We start from the raw sequence: 15,025 nt of genomic DNA on the forward strand, positions 1-15,025 counted from the left end.
TAATTTAGAACGAGCAACGTAGCCCCCCGACTCCAAAGCAACTCCCCTCAAGCGATACGGGAACATAAATATTGCTTTATGCGCTGGCACACTCGAATTTCCCAACCTACGCCCACCCCCCTGCGAGTTTTCCACCCTGGCCACTCCGTTCTTGGCCCTGTTTTATGCATGCTAATTTGTAATATGCATGTTCGCCGCCGCCGCGCTTTTGATCAACGTATGGAGAAGGAAATATTTTCGCATTTTTTCATTTTCCATGCGTAATTTTTCTTCTTGGCAAATTTGCTTTTGGAATTTGGCGCGTTTGCCTGCAAATATGGCTTTGTTTCTACTCATTAGGTCGCAGTTCTGAGTTTCTCTTTTATTTTGTTGAGGGTTCCATTTCATAAAATATGCGGAAGAATTTTTTCAGCGCCCCCCTTCTATGCTTTTCATTTGTGCCTCATTTAAATGGCAATTTATTGCGCCCGGCGACAAGGCTTTAAACTCGGCAAGGAATTTTCGCAGCAGCTGCGTCAAATTGCATGTTAAATGCCTCGCAACTCCGCCCGAAAGCGATCTTGAGCCCTAGATAAACGTTTTCGAATCGGACTTGCCGAGGGTTGTTCCCCTCACTCGCAAAAAATACATTGAAATGAAAATTAAACCCACTGTCGAGACTTCAAAGTCTTTCTTTATGGCATTTTCCAAAAACGAAAGCCCAAGGGAGTCTCTGGTAGATTGGTAAATAGTTTAACCACCGACCGGGGGTTATAGGCAGACGGGCCCAAAGATATGGTACTTTGAAGTATGAATTTGGGATTTGGGAATAATAATTTGATTCCAGTTCGGCACTCGCTTCGATTTACGATTGATTTGCTGGCAAATATTCGAAGGCACCCCTGCCTAATTACCAGCCCAAAAAGGATGTGCAGTTGCAAAAGTAATTTCTCGGGGAGATAGAGAGACTCAAAGAAAAACATTTCGTCGAAAGCAATGCCAAAACTTTGGCCACTCTCTGCTAACTGTATCCTGGCTGGTCCTTGCAGCGTTGTCAACAGTTTTGTGTCGTCCTTTCGTCCTCTATTTGTCGGTGTGTGTTGTCTTTTGCACAGAATGCACTCAAGCATTAATTTTTACGCTTCAATTTCCCAGCAAAACACACACTAACATTCTCCGTAGAATGGAGCCCCCAAAAAATTGTTGACTAAATTATAATTTTTCATATGTGCTGCCCAGCGTCTCCCTCTTGCTGTCTCTCCATCCGTCTGTCTGTCCGGAGTCGTTAGTTAAAATATGAAGTCAAAAACTTGTCATCAGAAACACCCCGTGAAGCTAAAAAATGGCCACCAAGGCAGCATGTAAAACTTTTCAGACAGTTGCAGAAATCATTTTTGGCCATTTCCCTGGCTGGGCCAGAGCGAGACCGGGCGAGTGCAGGCGAGACAGCAACAGCGATGGAGTATGCTGACTTTTGTGGGTGTTTTTGGGCGCTGTTGGGCCCTCGTCGCCTGTCTGCAGCTGCAGCGGAAATGAGCTGAAAAAGTTGTGCAAATAGACGCCACCAGACGTCGCAATGTCGTCAGAGGTCCGGCCTTCCACCGCCCACTCGTGACCCCCTTGCGACCCCGCCGGATGTGAGCAGTAAAACAAGCCGACAGCCTTGTGTGTGTGGCCTCTCTGAAAAATCAAAACTAATTCCCGCCACTTGACCGGCTCGCACTTCAGCTGGAAATAAGTGAGAAAACTGAAGGTGTTGCGACTACTCTGTTAGGTATCCCAATTTGCTAAGGATAACCTTGTTTTTAGATTGGTCCTAATATACATGTGGGAATGGGTCTGGCATCTCCGTTCCACCTAACCCACCACACCACAGGAGAAGGAGAGACGTAGGGTGAAAAGCGAGGAGTTCGGAACGAGAGACAACGACGAAAAGACGTGCGAGCTTACGACGGTCACAAAACGAAGTTAAAATCAACTAAAACCTATTTCAAACTATTCTAAAATACATGTAAACGATCACTTTATACTTAACTAAACTATCTACTATAAAATATCATTAAATACTATAATAAAACTTAAAACTAGTGGGACTTCTCATTTAAAAAGGAAACCAATCCCACAAATATGGGGGCTCAACCTACGTGATAAAGTGAAATTAAAGAAACGATGAAAAACTGATTTAAAACGACGAAAAATTGATGAAAAAGTGTGTAAATTTCAAATTGTGAAATTAAAAACGACGACGACGCTACACACACACTACGACGCATACGTGTATGTAAGAGCGAGAGGAGGAATTGTGAAATTCCCCTGCAGTACCATTCATCAACAATTCATCAACGTTTCATCAATAGCCGAAGGGGTGTTGTTGATGATTCATCGATGAATGGCCATGCAAATTACTGATGAATTTAACATGGGCATGTCATAGGCATTCATCAACAACAATTCATCAACAATTAATCATCATTTCATCGATGAATTGTTGATGAATTACTGATGAAAGACTGATGAAATGTTGATGAATTGTTGATGATTCATCGATGAATTGTTGATGAATCATCAACAATTCATCAACATTTCATCAGCCTTTAATCAACAATTCATCATCAATTCATCGATGAATTGTTGATGATTTTTTTTTTCATATATAAAAATAAAACTCTTAAATTTTTATTAATATGATTTATTCTTACTAATTCTATACCAAAACTAAAACACAAATATTAAAAATTAAGATTAAACATCCATATATTAAAAGGCCTTAAGGTCTTTTTGATCCTTGGTGTTCCGCTTTCTATTCATGAAGACCAAATTTATTGCGCAGTATCTTCTCTGGAGGCTCAGTTTTAGTCACTTGGGAAATTGCATCTACAGAAAAAATTATAATTAATCCAGGGAAAATATAATTTCATTAAATAAAATTACCCAATATATTGGCCATTACTGCAGTCTGAAAAGAAAATACATACATACATATATAAATATAATATATTATATACATATAATAAATAAAATAATATACATATGTACATTTATAGGCTTCTATTTCATTAAGAACAATCTTTTTACTCACCTTTTTTTATATTCCAATATGGCCCGGAACGTAATTATTGAATTATTTGATTTCTTAACATTTTTAACACACGACACTTCTGCAGTGGAGAACACTTCAACTTGTAATGCAAAGGGAATAAGAAGAAGCAAGACGAAACCGAAAACCGCTGCTCCGAAAATATGGAGTCGAACCTTCGAGAATCTATTTTAATTGCGTCTTCTACTTTGTTTCGGACTTCAAAAAACGAAGCCCATGCAAATTGTTTTTGTTTTTTTTTTTTGCATGCACCGACAAATCGGACTCGAAGGGAGTTCGGGTCTCCGAAGGGAGTTCGGGTTCAAGTAGCAGTCGGCAGAGCGTCGATTCTGTCGACGTCGCAGTCGGCGCGTTGATGAATTGTTGATGAAAAGGCCTATTGATGAATTGTGGTACTGCAGGGTCAAAACGAAGACGACGCTACACACACAACGCTGATCTGCACGCATACATTTAAAACGACGCATAAGTGTATGTAAACGACGGGCAGAAAAGAACGACGAAAACGGTAGCGAAGCAACGACGTGCAACGACGTGTTCAAAGGAACGTATTTCACAATACACACAAAATGACTCAACTAGCGGATTTTGATGTGGTGCTGCAGGCATTGAAAACGGAGAAGAAAAAGAATGTAGACCTTCTGCACATGTTTGTGTATGAAAACAACGGCGATCGGCATAATCGTAAACGATTGCGTAATTTCGATGGATTCGATTTTACGGAAGAGGATGATCTGTTTGCTCAAAAAGTTTCGTACGTAGCTGAGAACTTGACCAACAACGATCTTGCTGTAATTTGCAATATATTGGGACTCCAACATGACAAGGATGACCTCATGATTCATATTTTTCGGAATTTGCGGTCTGGAAATTTGCTGAAAGATATCGGTGAAGAGGACGAAGAAGATGACGAAGATGAGGAAGAAGACGAAAACGAAGAGAGTGGTATACAGAACTGTATGAGAACTAGAGCAGGACAGAGAGAGAGAGCTGATAGCAAAGCAATGAGTGCGAGCAGCGAAGAGGAGGATTTTCGCTCTTTTAGAAGCAACACACAACAACAAGGAAGGAAGAAGCAGAATACCAATGTCAATGCCAATGTCAAGGCCTCTACAGTCGCGTCCGATAATAATGACGTCAGCTCAGTGCAAAGTTTTGGCACGGGTACGCCGCGATTTTCGGTTAACTTCCGGGATGTTGAGGACTCGATTAGACCATTCAACGGTGACGACACGTTGGCAGTGGAGGTGTGGGTGCATGATTTTGAGGATATGGCTTCGATCATGTACTGGGATGATCTTCAGAAATTTATTTTCGCAAAACGGTCTTTGAAAGGGCTAGCTAAAATGTTTATAATGAGTGAGCGTGGCATAAGAAGCTGGCAAATGTTGAAAAATGCCCTGATCAACGAGTTTAAAACGGAAGTAAACGGTGCTCAAGTACATAAAATGCTGTGCGAGCGAAAAATTAAGAACAGTGAGAGCGTGCAAGAATATCTCCTCAAAATGAAAGAGATAGCTTCCCGTGGCAGTGTAGACAGTAGTGCGCTTATGCAGTACGTGATCGATGGCATAAACGATTTAAGTGTCAATAAATCAATATTGTACAATGCGAAGGACATGAAGGAGTTTAAAGACAAGCTGAAGTGTTACGAGAAAATTCGCGAAAAATCTGGAAAATCGAAATATCAGGAAGAAAAGCTGAAATATTCAGGTGCGAAAGACAGTGGTGGTCATAAAGATGTAACCGTGCCGAAAAAAGTGAATTGCTTTAATTGTGGTGCTTTTGGACATACAGCCGCTCAGTGTTCTAATCGTAGCAACGGTCGAAAGTGTTTTAATTGCAACAATTATGGACATATTTCGAAAGACTGTCCTGTTGGCAAAATCGAACCGGTAGCAAATTCGAGCAATACGCGTAAAGTTTCCGAAGAAAAATTATCGATGTGCAAGGAGATTACAATGAAGCAAACGCAGTATACAGCCCTGATTGACACTGGCAGCAAATACAACATTATAAGTGAAACAACGTACATTAGTTTGAAGAAGCCAAAGCTGTGTGCTGTAAACATTGTTCTTGTCGGTTTCGGAAATCAAAACAGAGTAAAACCGTTTGGTTCATTCAAAGAAGAGTTCGAAGTTGACGGCCAGGTGTTTCAAGAAAATTTTCTGGTGGTTTCATCTGATTTTTTGGACGTTGAAGTTGTGTTAGGGGCAGAATTTTGTAACAATGCGGAAATTCAAATAAATCGCGACGGAATAAAAATCAAAAATCCAGAAAATCATGACTCTGATGTGGAAATAGGTGCGCTAATGAAAATCAACGTGGAAAATGAAGAAAATATGAGCATTAATATTGACGAAAGTGCAAGTTTCCAAGCCAAGCGTGAAGTAACTGATTTAATTAAAAGCTATAAGCCGATGAACACGAAGTCAACCAACGTTGTGATGCGTATCGTTTTAAAGGACGACACTCCTGTGCACTCGCGTCCGCGTAGATTCGCATTTTCCGAGAGATGCATCATTGATGATCAAGTCGAGCAGTGGCTTAAAGACGGTATTATTGAACAGTCTGAGTCTGAGTACAGCAGTCCGGTCGTTCTTGTGAAAAAACGCGATAATTCAACAAGGCTATGTATCGATTACAGGAGGATTAACAAGGTAATTGTACGAGATCTATTTCCCCTGCCCTTGATTGAAGACCAATTAGACCGTCTGCAAGATGCAAAAATATTCAGCACGCTAGATCTGAAAAACGGATTTTTCCACGTAAACGTTGAGGAGGATAGTCGCAAGTTTACATCCTTTGTAACCCACAATGGCCAGTACCAGTTCTTAAAAGTCCCATTTGGCCTCACGAATTCCCCAGGCGTATTTCAAAGGCACGTTAACGCTATCTTTCGAGACTTGACTCGTTCTGGTATAGCAATCCCATATGTCGACGATATTATAGTTCCTGCTGCAAACGAAGAACAAGCCGTATCGAATCTGAAAACAGTAATTAGACGATGCGAAGAATTTGGGTTGGTGATCAATCTCAAGAAATGCTGCTTTCTGAAGAAGAAAATCGAGTTTTTAGGGCACGTGATCGAAGACCAAAAGATTACTATATCTGACGAAAAGACCAAAGCCGTGACGAAGTTCCCTGTTCCGATAAACCAGAAGCAATTGCAGAGCTTCCTGGGCTTAGTTGGATATTTTCGGAAGTTCATTCTTGACTTTTCAATCATCGCGAAACCCCTGACTGATCTTTTGAAGCAAGACTCCAAATTCGTAATTACTGAAAGAGAGATAGCTGCTATTGATACACTCAAAAACTTGATCACGCAGAAGCCGGTGCTTAAGATTTTTCATCCACAACACGAAACGGAGCTGCATACAGATGCGTCGATTGATGGTTTCGGAGCAGTTCTACTTCAAAAATCTCCAAACGATAGTCTTATTCATCCAGTTTATTACATGAGTAAGAAAACGACAGAAGCCGAACGAAAGTTTTCCAGTTACGAGCTAGAGATCTTAGCAGTGGTTGAAGCTCTTCGAAAATTCAGAGTTTATCTCCTAGGTATGCGCTTTAAGTTGGTTAGCGATTGCAATGCTTTTACCAAGACGATGGAGAAGAGAGAAGTGTGTACTAGAGTCGCTCGTTGGATTCTCGAACTGCAAGAGTTTAACTTTGATGTTGAGCACAGATCTGGAACGCGTATACGCCATGCTGACGCTTTAAGCAGATACCCTGTAATGATGATCTCCGACGAAACCTTGCACAGCCAATTGAAATACATTCAGTCGCAGGACGAAGAGCTGAAAGCTATTATTGACATCCTGAATGAGAAGCCGAGTCACAATAATTTCTTTATGAATTCTGGTCTCCTGTACAAGCTAGTGGACGACGATGAGCTGATAGTTGTGCCACCAGCCTTTCAACGCGAAATTATTCGGCAAGCACATGAAAAAGGACATTTTTCTGTAAAGAAAACGAAAGAAATCATCGCCAAAGAGTTTTTTATCCCAAAACTGGAAGAGAAAATACAACGACAGATCAGATGCTGCATTCCATGCATCGTTTCTAACCGCAAGCTTGGAAAAAAGGAAGGAGAGTTGCATCCTTTGCCGAAGGAAGCGGAGCCACTTCAAACGTTTCACATTGACTTCTTAGGACCGCTCGAATCAACTCATAAAGCGTATAAGCATATTCTAGCAGTCATTGATGGATTCACTAAATTCTGCTGGCTGTATCCAACGAAATCAACATCTACAAAGGACGTCATCGCTAGACTGGAGGCTCAAAGCGCAATTTTTGGTAATCCTGCGCAAATCATCTCTGACCGTGGTACCGCATTTACATCCGACGAGTTTAAGCAGTATTGTACCAACGAGAACATCGAACTTCATGCTGTAACGACTGGACTTCCAAGAGCAAACGGACAGGTCGAACGTCTGAATGCTACAATTGTATCAGTATTGTCGAAGCTATCGATTGAAGATCCTAGCAAGTGGTACAAGTTTGTAAGCAGTGTTCAGCAAACTATTAACTCAACGTACTGTAGAAGTACACGCACAACTCCATTTGAGCTACTAGTAGGCGTAAAGATGCGAACTAAAACCGACGTACATATAAAAGATATCGTTCATCAGGAGTTGATCCAAATGTTTCAGGATCAAAGAGACGAGATACGGAAGACAGCCAAGCAACAGATTCTTGTCATGCAAGACGAGAATAAGCACTCGTACAACCTGAGACGCAGACCTGCAGAGAAATACAAAGTTGGCGATCTGGTTGCCATAAAGCGTACTCAACTTGGTGGCGGACTTAAGTTAAAGCCAAAGTATCTGGGTCCGTACCGCGTTACCAAGGTGAAGCCGAAAGATACGTATGACGTTTCTAAAGATACTGTATCTGCTGATGGGCCGAGATATACTACTACCTGTGCCGAGTATATGAAGCCATGGGCTTGTCTGAGCTCCAAGGACGACGACAGCAATGCATTCGGGACGAATGTCTAGAAGGATGGCCGAGTTGTGGGAATGGGTCTGGCATCTCCGTTCCACCTAACCCACCACACCACAGGAGAAGGAGAGACGTAGGGTGAAAAGCGAGGAGTTCGGAACGAGAGACAACGACGAAAAGACGTGCGAGCTTACGACGGTCACAAAACGAAGTTAAAATCAACTAAAACCTATTTCAAACTATTCTAAAATACATGTAAACGATCACTTTATACTTAACTAAACTATCTACTATAAAATATCATTAAATACTATAATAAAACTTAAAACTAGTGGGACTTCTCATTTAAAAAGGAAACCAATCCCACATACATTAATATTAATCTGAAACTTTGCGTTCGAATAGTAATTTTAAAAATGGGAAAACAATTTTTCTTAAAATTTTATACAGAAATCTACACAAACTGAGTATACCCTGTCACTACCCTAGAACCCCGTACAAATATTAGCAAAATGCAGCTGATTTCCGTGCTCGAGCATGCAAATTCCGCGCCACAAGACATCGAGTGGTGCCAGCAGGAGGGGCGCTGGCCAAGTGGCAATCCAACCCCTTCGCGACCCGGCCACCAATTGTGCCCAGCGGCAGCCACATTTGCTGGTTTTGCGCCGAACTAATAAGCGGCTGTTGAGAGGCTGGAGAGGCCGAGAGGCCAAGAGTCTCTCCTGATGGCGACAAGGATGTCAACCCCGCTGCATGCTGGCCTCAAGTGGATTACGGCACACATTGGCCGGAGTGAGAGCGGGGAACAAGCTGGCTATTTTAATTTCCCGGGACAAGGCAATGATCTTAATGGGTTAAGCAGACAAGCGGACGGAGCTAGTTGGGTTTTAATGCCTCGTTACAGCCGGGGAAATTACGTTTTAAATGGTAATGAGCTGTCCACGCATGTTCGAGAATCCCTTATTTTTTCGTACTTTACGTTTCCAAAGGCCTGGCATAACTCAAATGCATATTTTAATTGCATTTCGACGGACAGGAAGTGCATATATAAACGGCCAGGCCGGACATTGTTCGCAGCGTGCAAAGTAATTAAACGCCGTCGCCACAATGCTAATAAAAATGTCAAATGTCAGACCATAAAGCATAGGCCTGCCCACATGGGTGACCCAAAAAAAGGGGGATTGGGGCTGGCATTTCCATAACCGCAAACATTGGCACCGTTCGCCGTCGGACACTGAATTTTATCAGGCGCCTACGGAGGGGTCCTGCCCGAGTCCTGGTCCTGGCGCCAGGTGCCGTCAGGTTCCGAGGGATGTTTGTATGGGACTGGGTCCATTAACCCCTTATCCCGGCGCTAGCCCTGTTGTGGTTACAATTGATGGGCAACACGATATGGACATTCGATTTCATCAAACACTTTTCTATTTACCAGCAGGAATTTAAGGAAACCATTTTAAAGTTCTCGGCGGGGGAACTAGAATGTAAAAGAATAGTCTTTAGTGAAGTTACTAAATCATTTTAAAGAACTCTTTGTATGATATCCCTGTGAGTAACATGCCAGTTTTTGTGCTCCTTACTTCCCTATTAGTTGGTTAATCAGTTGCTTAATTAACTCACCAGAGCTACTCTTAAAATCGATGCGAAGAGTCAAGAAGCCAGCCAGTGTTGCCGTCGTTTGACGAGCTCCACCGCTTTGGCAACACACAAAATGAACGTTCGATTCCATCAAACTTTGGCACCCTCCCTTCCTCCCAACTTCACTTTCTTCTTGTTTAACCGTAATTTTGTGTGTTTACCAACATCACTTAAAAGTTTTCCAACATCTCACTTTCACGGCAGGGCGCAAATAAACAAAAAATGCAAAATTTTATTAAATTTACAAGTGGCAGGTAGTAGCCCGAGCCGAAAACAGAGCTGGCATAGGGGAGTCCTGCCAACTTGCAAGTTTGGCATTCTGCAGGCTGCAGGCTGCAGGCTCCAGGACAGGACGGGGCCGAGCCAAAACCGAAAACTTTAAGTGGCACATGTGAAGCGATTTTTGGCAACTTGTGCAATTTGCAACGACTGTAGGGGCGGAGGCGACAGGGTCTCCAAATTGGGTTGCTGTTTCATACGGAGAGCTGTTCATCCAAACTTTAGTCCTATCCGCACACAGACACACCGAAGCACCGACACACGGCGAACTTTGCCGAAGTATCTACGTATCTGCAAGTTGCAATCTTGCTGCCAGCCAAAAGTTGCCAACCAGCCACTCATTTGATATTGAAAGTGAAAGAGCATATTTAAATACGTAAACTACGGCGGAGGAGTGGCAGAGACGGGGCCGGAGACCTGTGACTGTGCATTCAGCCCTACATGCTAGCTTAATTTGTGTTGACAACGCCGAAAAAGAGGCGAAGGGGGCGGGCGGAGCAATAGAAGCAGCTATGGAAGCGCGCTTTGTAAATTTTCAAGATTTGGGTTAGAGATATTTACACACTCAGACGAGCGAGCACACATACTGCATAGATGTCCTCAAAATAGATGGAAGCCAGAGCTGGTAAGCTGGCGTGTTCTTATTAAGATAACCCTGCTGATATAGTCGGAGCTGCACTCCACCTCCAGCGTATACATATATCAATCTCTGTCCCTTTCGCCACTTAAAGGTCACCGCACAGCGTCAAAGTTTGTTTGGTCCAGTTCTCCTCTTTCAGATTTTGTGGAGCAGTGCATTTGTCCCCAAGCAATTGACTTTGAAGTCGACATACTTGAAGGGATTTCAATTAGGAAAAGTAAAGCATCAGTGTCCTCAAACTGGCAAGTCCGCTTATGCCTACACGTTGAGAAAAAACCACTATAAGTCAAAAAATATTTCATTAGTTCGCCAGTTTAAATTCTTCGGCTGGCCTTTCAAAGTGTGCCCATTAGTTCCAAAATATATCATAATAATAATAATCATAAATAGCTTACCTAAATGCTTACAGAAAATGTCTTTATTGGTTCGCAGCACTTAAAAACTATGTTTTGCTAAACAAAATTGCAAGAATATGCTATGGTGCTGATAGGACTTGATTAAAAGAGCTCTGGTCACACTTCACTGGAAATACCAGTGTGGGAAAACGATATTTTCTTTCAATTTGGTTCTGGAAAGCTCTCTTCATTTCCGCAAGCTGGCCACACTACCACCGTCTGTCACGTGCTTTCGTCTTTTAGTTTTCCTCAAAATGAATTTTTACTGCCTATCCTATCCGACATGAACCTGGAGGATCTTGTAATACAGGCAGAACGCTTGGCTGGGGAGACCGGGGCCACGGATCTGCCGCACGTGGACCGCACCTTGAAGCAGTTGCTTCAGGCCACCGAGGAGTTGCACTCGCGTGTCACAGAATCCGGCTCCAATAATTTGGCTGCCCACCAACTGCTCGGCTCCAAGGGCGTGGACCTGCCCAAGTTAATCAAGAAACTAGACGAGCTGAGTGTGCCCAAGTCCTTTGAGCCAGTCCATCCCTTAGTGGATACCGATATCAGGGAATCCCTCAAGGACGAACGAGAAACCGCCATCCTGAATGTCATCGAGGAGACCAAGGCCGATGTATACTCAACCGTGGAGCATCGAAAGTGGCACTGCGTCTACGCAGACTGGGGCATGGAGAAGGAAGCGCTGCTCAACTCGATGGTGGGTCCTAACCAGCAGGACTTTCCCGAAGCCCAATGCCACCGGGTGCCGACACAGCTGCCCGACACGCCCGCTCCAATCTCGCGCTTGAACGGCCTCGAGCATCTCTACGCGAAGGAGATTTGCTCCGACGTTCAGTCTCTCAACCAGCGGCCTAGCTTGATGGTGCGCTTCGCTAGCCTGGCCTTCGATGATCCGGTCGTCCGCGAGATGTGGAGTGTGCTGAGGTACATGACCAAGGGGGTGTCCCTGTCGCCCAATAGTGATCCCATACAGAGTCGCCAAACCACTATGCAGTTCATCAAGCCGGCGCGCACTCTTCTGGAGCGCCGCTACAAGAACCGCATGATTGAGTTCACCGAGAAGAACCTGGCCATTGCTAAGCGCGGCGGCATTCCCAACGTTTACAACCTGGTCCGTTCCTATGTGAGTGTCAGCTTTCAGCTCCACCATTCCCTTGCGGGGATGCAGGACGTGGTGAATGGCAGGCCGCTATGGCCCCTGGTCTACTACAGTCTGCGTTGTGGAGACCCCGATGCGGCTGTACAGTTCCTCAAAGAATCTGGAACTTGCCCTGATCTCCTCGAACTGATGGCTCAGCAGCTGCAGCAGGACTCGGAATCCTCTTCCAAGACGATCAAACGGCAGCTGGAGCTCGAGTACAAGGACAGGCTGCGCCACTGTAGTGATCCCTACAAGAAGGCCGTCTATGCCATCGTATTGGCCTGCGATCCGCACGAGTTGCACCCGGAGTTGATGTCCAAGTCCGACGACTTCCTGTGGCTGAAACTGTCAATTCTGCAGGGGCAGGACAGGGGGGACTACTGTACTGAGCAGCTGACCTACGCCGGCCTCCAGTCGCTCATCTTGGAAAAATACGGTGAGAACTATTTCATCGACAGCCCCACGGAGCCGCGGTACTTCGAAATCCTGGTCCTCACCGGCCAATTTGAGACCGCCATCGAGGTCCTGGCCCGCACCGTGTCCAACCGATCACACGCCGTCCACATGGCCATCGCCCTGAACGAGAAGGGTCTGCTGGGGACGCCCAGCTGCACCCATGAGCCGCTGCTGAGCTGCGAGTCGACCGACCCACCGCCGATGAAGCGCCTCAATATGGTGCGCCTGATCATCATGTACACCAAGTGCTTCGAGCAGTCAGACACCGCCCAGGCCCTGCACTACTACTACCAGCTGCGACACTTCAAGACCAAGGAAGGCCACAATGCCATGGTCGTCTGCTTCTGCGACCTGATTGTGGAGAAGTGCGACGACCAGACCCTGGAGTTACTCTTTGGGGTTGAGGATAGGGTCAACTCCCACCAGTTCAGTTCCGGCGTCCTGGATCAGTTCAGCTCTATGGACTGTGACAAGTACTCGCTGGCCGCCATGGCGGGCGATGAGCTGTCCAGCCGCACCAATTACGAGGCGGCCGTCAAACTCTACCTTATAGCCGGGCAGGTGGAGCGGGCGATGTGCCTGGTGAGTTCCCTGCTCTCCCAGGTGATACACCAGATAACGCGGCCCGGTGGCCTGCGGGAGCGACTGGGCAAAGTCATCAGGCACTTGGACTCTGTGCTTACGGACCGCAATCCGACCGTGAAGGCCCATGTGATGCTCACCTACAAGATGCTATCGCAGCTGATGCAGTTCTTTGATTACTATCACGCGGGCAAAATGCGTCTTGCATCGGCTGTTCTGAATTCCAATCGGCTAATACCCTCCAACAGCTTGGAGGCGGACAAATGTATGTCCCATCTAAAGATCATGGGTACGGAGATCATGAAGGTGCTGCCCAGTGTCCTGCTGGCCGCCATGGAGATTGTGTACGCCGAATACGTGGACCTAAAGGCCGCCGACGACGACCAAACTGAGTACGCCAACAGAGAAGGCGTCCTGCGGCATCTGCGGGGCAGGGCCAAGGCTCTCACCTACATGGCGGGCTGTTATCCCAACCTGGCCCTGGACGTAAGCCAGCGACTTGTCCAGCTGGAGAACCGTATGCTTTAAAACCAAGATCGTGATCGTGGCTTTCACTTGTTCATCATAGATGCCTAACATAATCTTACTAATAAATAACAAACAGAAGCAAAGGCTTCTCACTTCCCAATTAACACGTTTCTTCACATTTTTATTTCGAGTGCATTCCCCGGTAAAACCCATTGAAAATTCTCTGAGCCGCAGGAAAACGCGTGCTCCGACTGACAAAACCCACGGCCAACCACACAAACACAGCAGATGACTTGGCAAAGTTTCGCAACCTTTCGGCTAAATACCAACGCCACCGGCAACGCCCCCTCATTAATTTTTGAGCAGCTTAGGCTGGCCGGCCCCAAAAGTTGCCAAACTTAAGATAAATGCTGAAAAGCTGAAAGGCTCTCGGACCTGCTTCAGAGCGGCATCCTCGGCCGGGTTAGCTTGTCATCGCGGCAATCAATAATTCAGCAACCACCTCGGCGACAATAAATTCAATTAAAAGCGCTCAAAGGTGGGCACTGGCCAGGTCGAACGGGACCCGGACCCTGAATTGGCAGGTGACAAATGGCAAACTAAAAGCAAAAACAGCCGCTAATCCCTCTTTGATTGCTCAGCCCGGGCACGTAATTTCAATTTGAGCCTCGCTCCGGTCCAGTTCGCTTTGTTTTTCCAACCGAACCGAGCCAAGCCGAGCCGGCAATGATTTCAGCACACAACGAGCCGGCAGCTTTTTGTCCCGGCGGTTGGTAATTTTATTTGCAGCTTTTTGCATTAAGTGCACACAACGTTTATTAATTATTCAGGGGCACAACATGGAGCAAGCAAGCCAGGGGCCCTCGCACCCCTCCGACGTGGCCGTATCCCGGTCCAGGCCGTGCTGCTCCTCGGGCTACCATTGCATAATTGAATATTTTGATTGTTATTTTCACTTGCTGCCTGTCGGATTGCCTGTTATCTTAGCGTTTTCCGCCCTCGCCCTTCCGCCGGAGCCCTGCATACTTAATAACATTTAACTGGACTCTTCGCCGGAATCGGAATCTCAGCCGGAGTCTTGGGCCCCTGGGCATGTTTCAACCGCCGCTCACCTGTAATGGCAGGCACTAATCTAAAGAACTCTGGCATTTCATTGGCATTTTGGCGCTTTCATGGGTTCATTAAAATGTTATTCGAGGGGAATATTATAGTGAAATTCGGTTACAAATTATGACTAACTCGGTGTGTGTTTTAAATGGGTATTATTAGTCCTTCATCTGAAGCTAACAAAGCCTTGCTTTATCAGTTTCTATGTACTGACTAACCCATATAAACCGTGATCTTTATTTCAGGCAGTAGTAGCTTGTACATTATTTTATTCCTCCTCGCAAAGCACT

At 45.2% G+C, this 15,025-nt stretch overlaps 1 protein-coding gene and 1 long non-coding RNA gene across 2 annotated transcripts in view; one reads left to right on the top strand and one right to left on the bottom strand.

Annotated features, from left to right (window-relative positions):
• tei (teiresias) overlaps nucleotides 1–15,025 on the top strand; it is a 135,084-nt gene that overhangs the window by 114,233 nt on the left and 5,826 nt on the right. The gene's annotated exons all lie outside the window — the stretch shown is intronic.
• LOC108080849 (uncharacterized) lies at nucleotides 2,664–3,290 on the bottom strand. The gene is made up of 3 exons (XR_001770932.3): nucleotides 3,059–3,290; nucleotides 2,911–2,935; nucleotides 2,664–2,853 (listed from the first exon to the last, which is right to left on the bottom strand). It is a non-coding gene; the product is annotated as an uncharacterized lncRNA (long non-coding RNA).

The sequence above is a fragment of the Drosophila kikkawai genome, chromosome 2L, assembly GCF_030179895.1.
Source record: "Drosophila kikkawai strain 14028-0561.14 chromosome 2L, DkikHiC1v2, whole genome shotgun sequence".
Classification (NCBI taxonomy): domain Eukaryota; kingdom Metazoa; phylum Arthropoda; class Insecta; order Diptera; family Drosophilidae; genus Drosophila; species Drosophila kikkawai.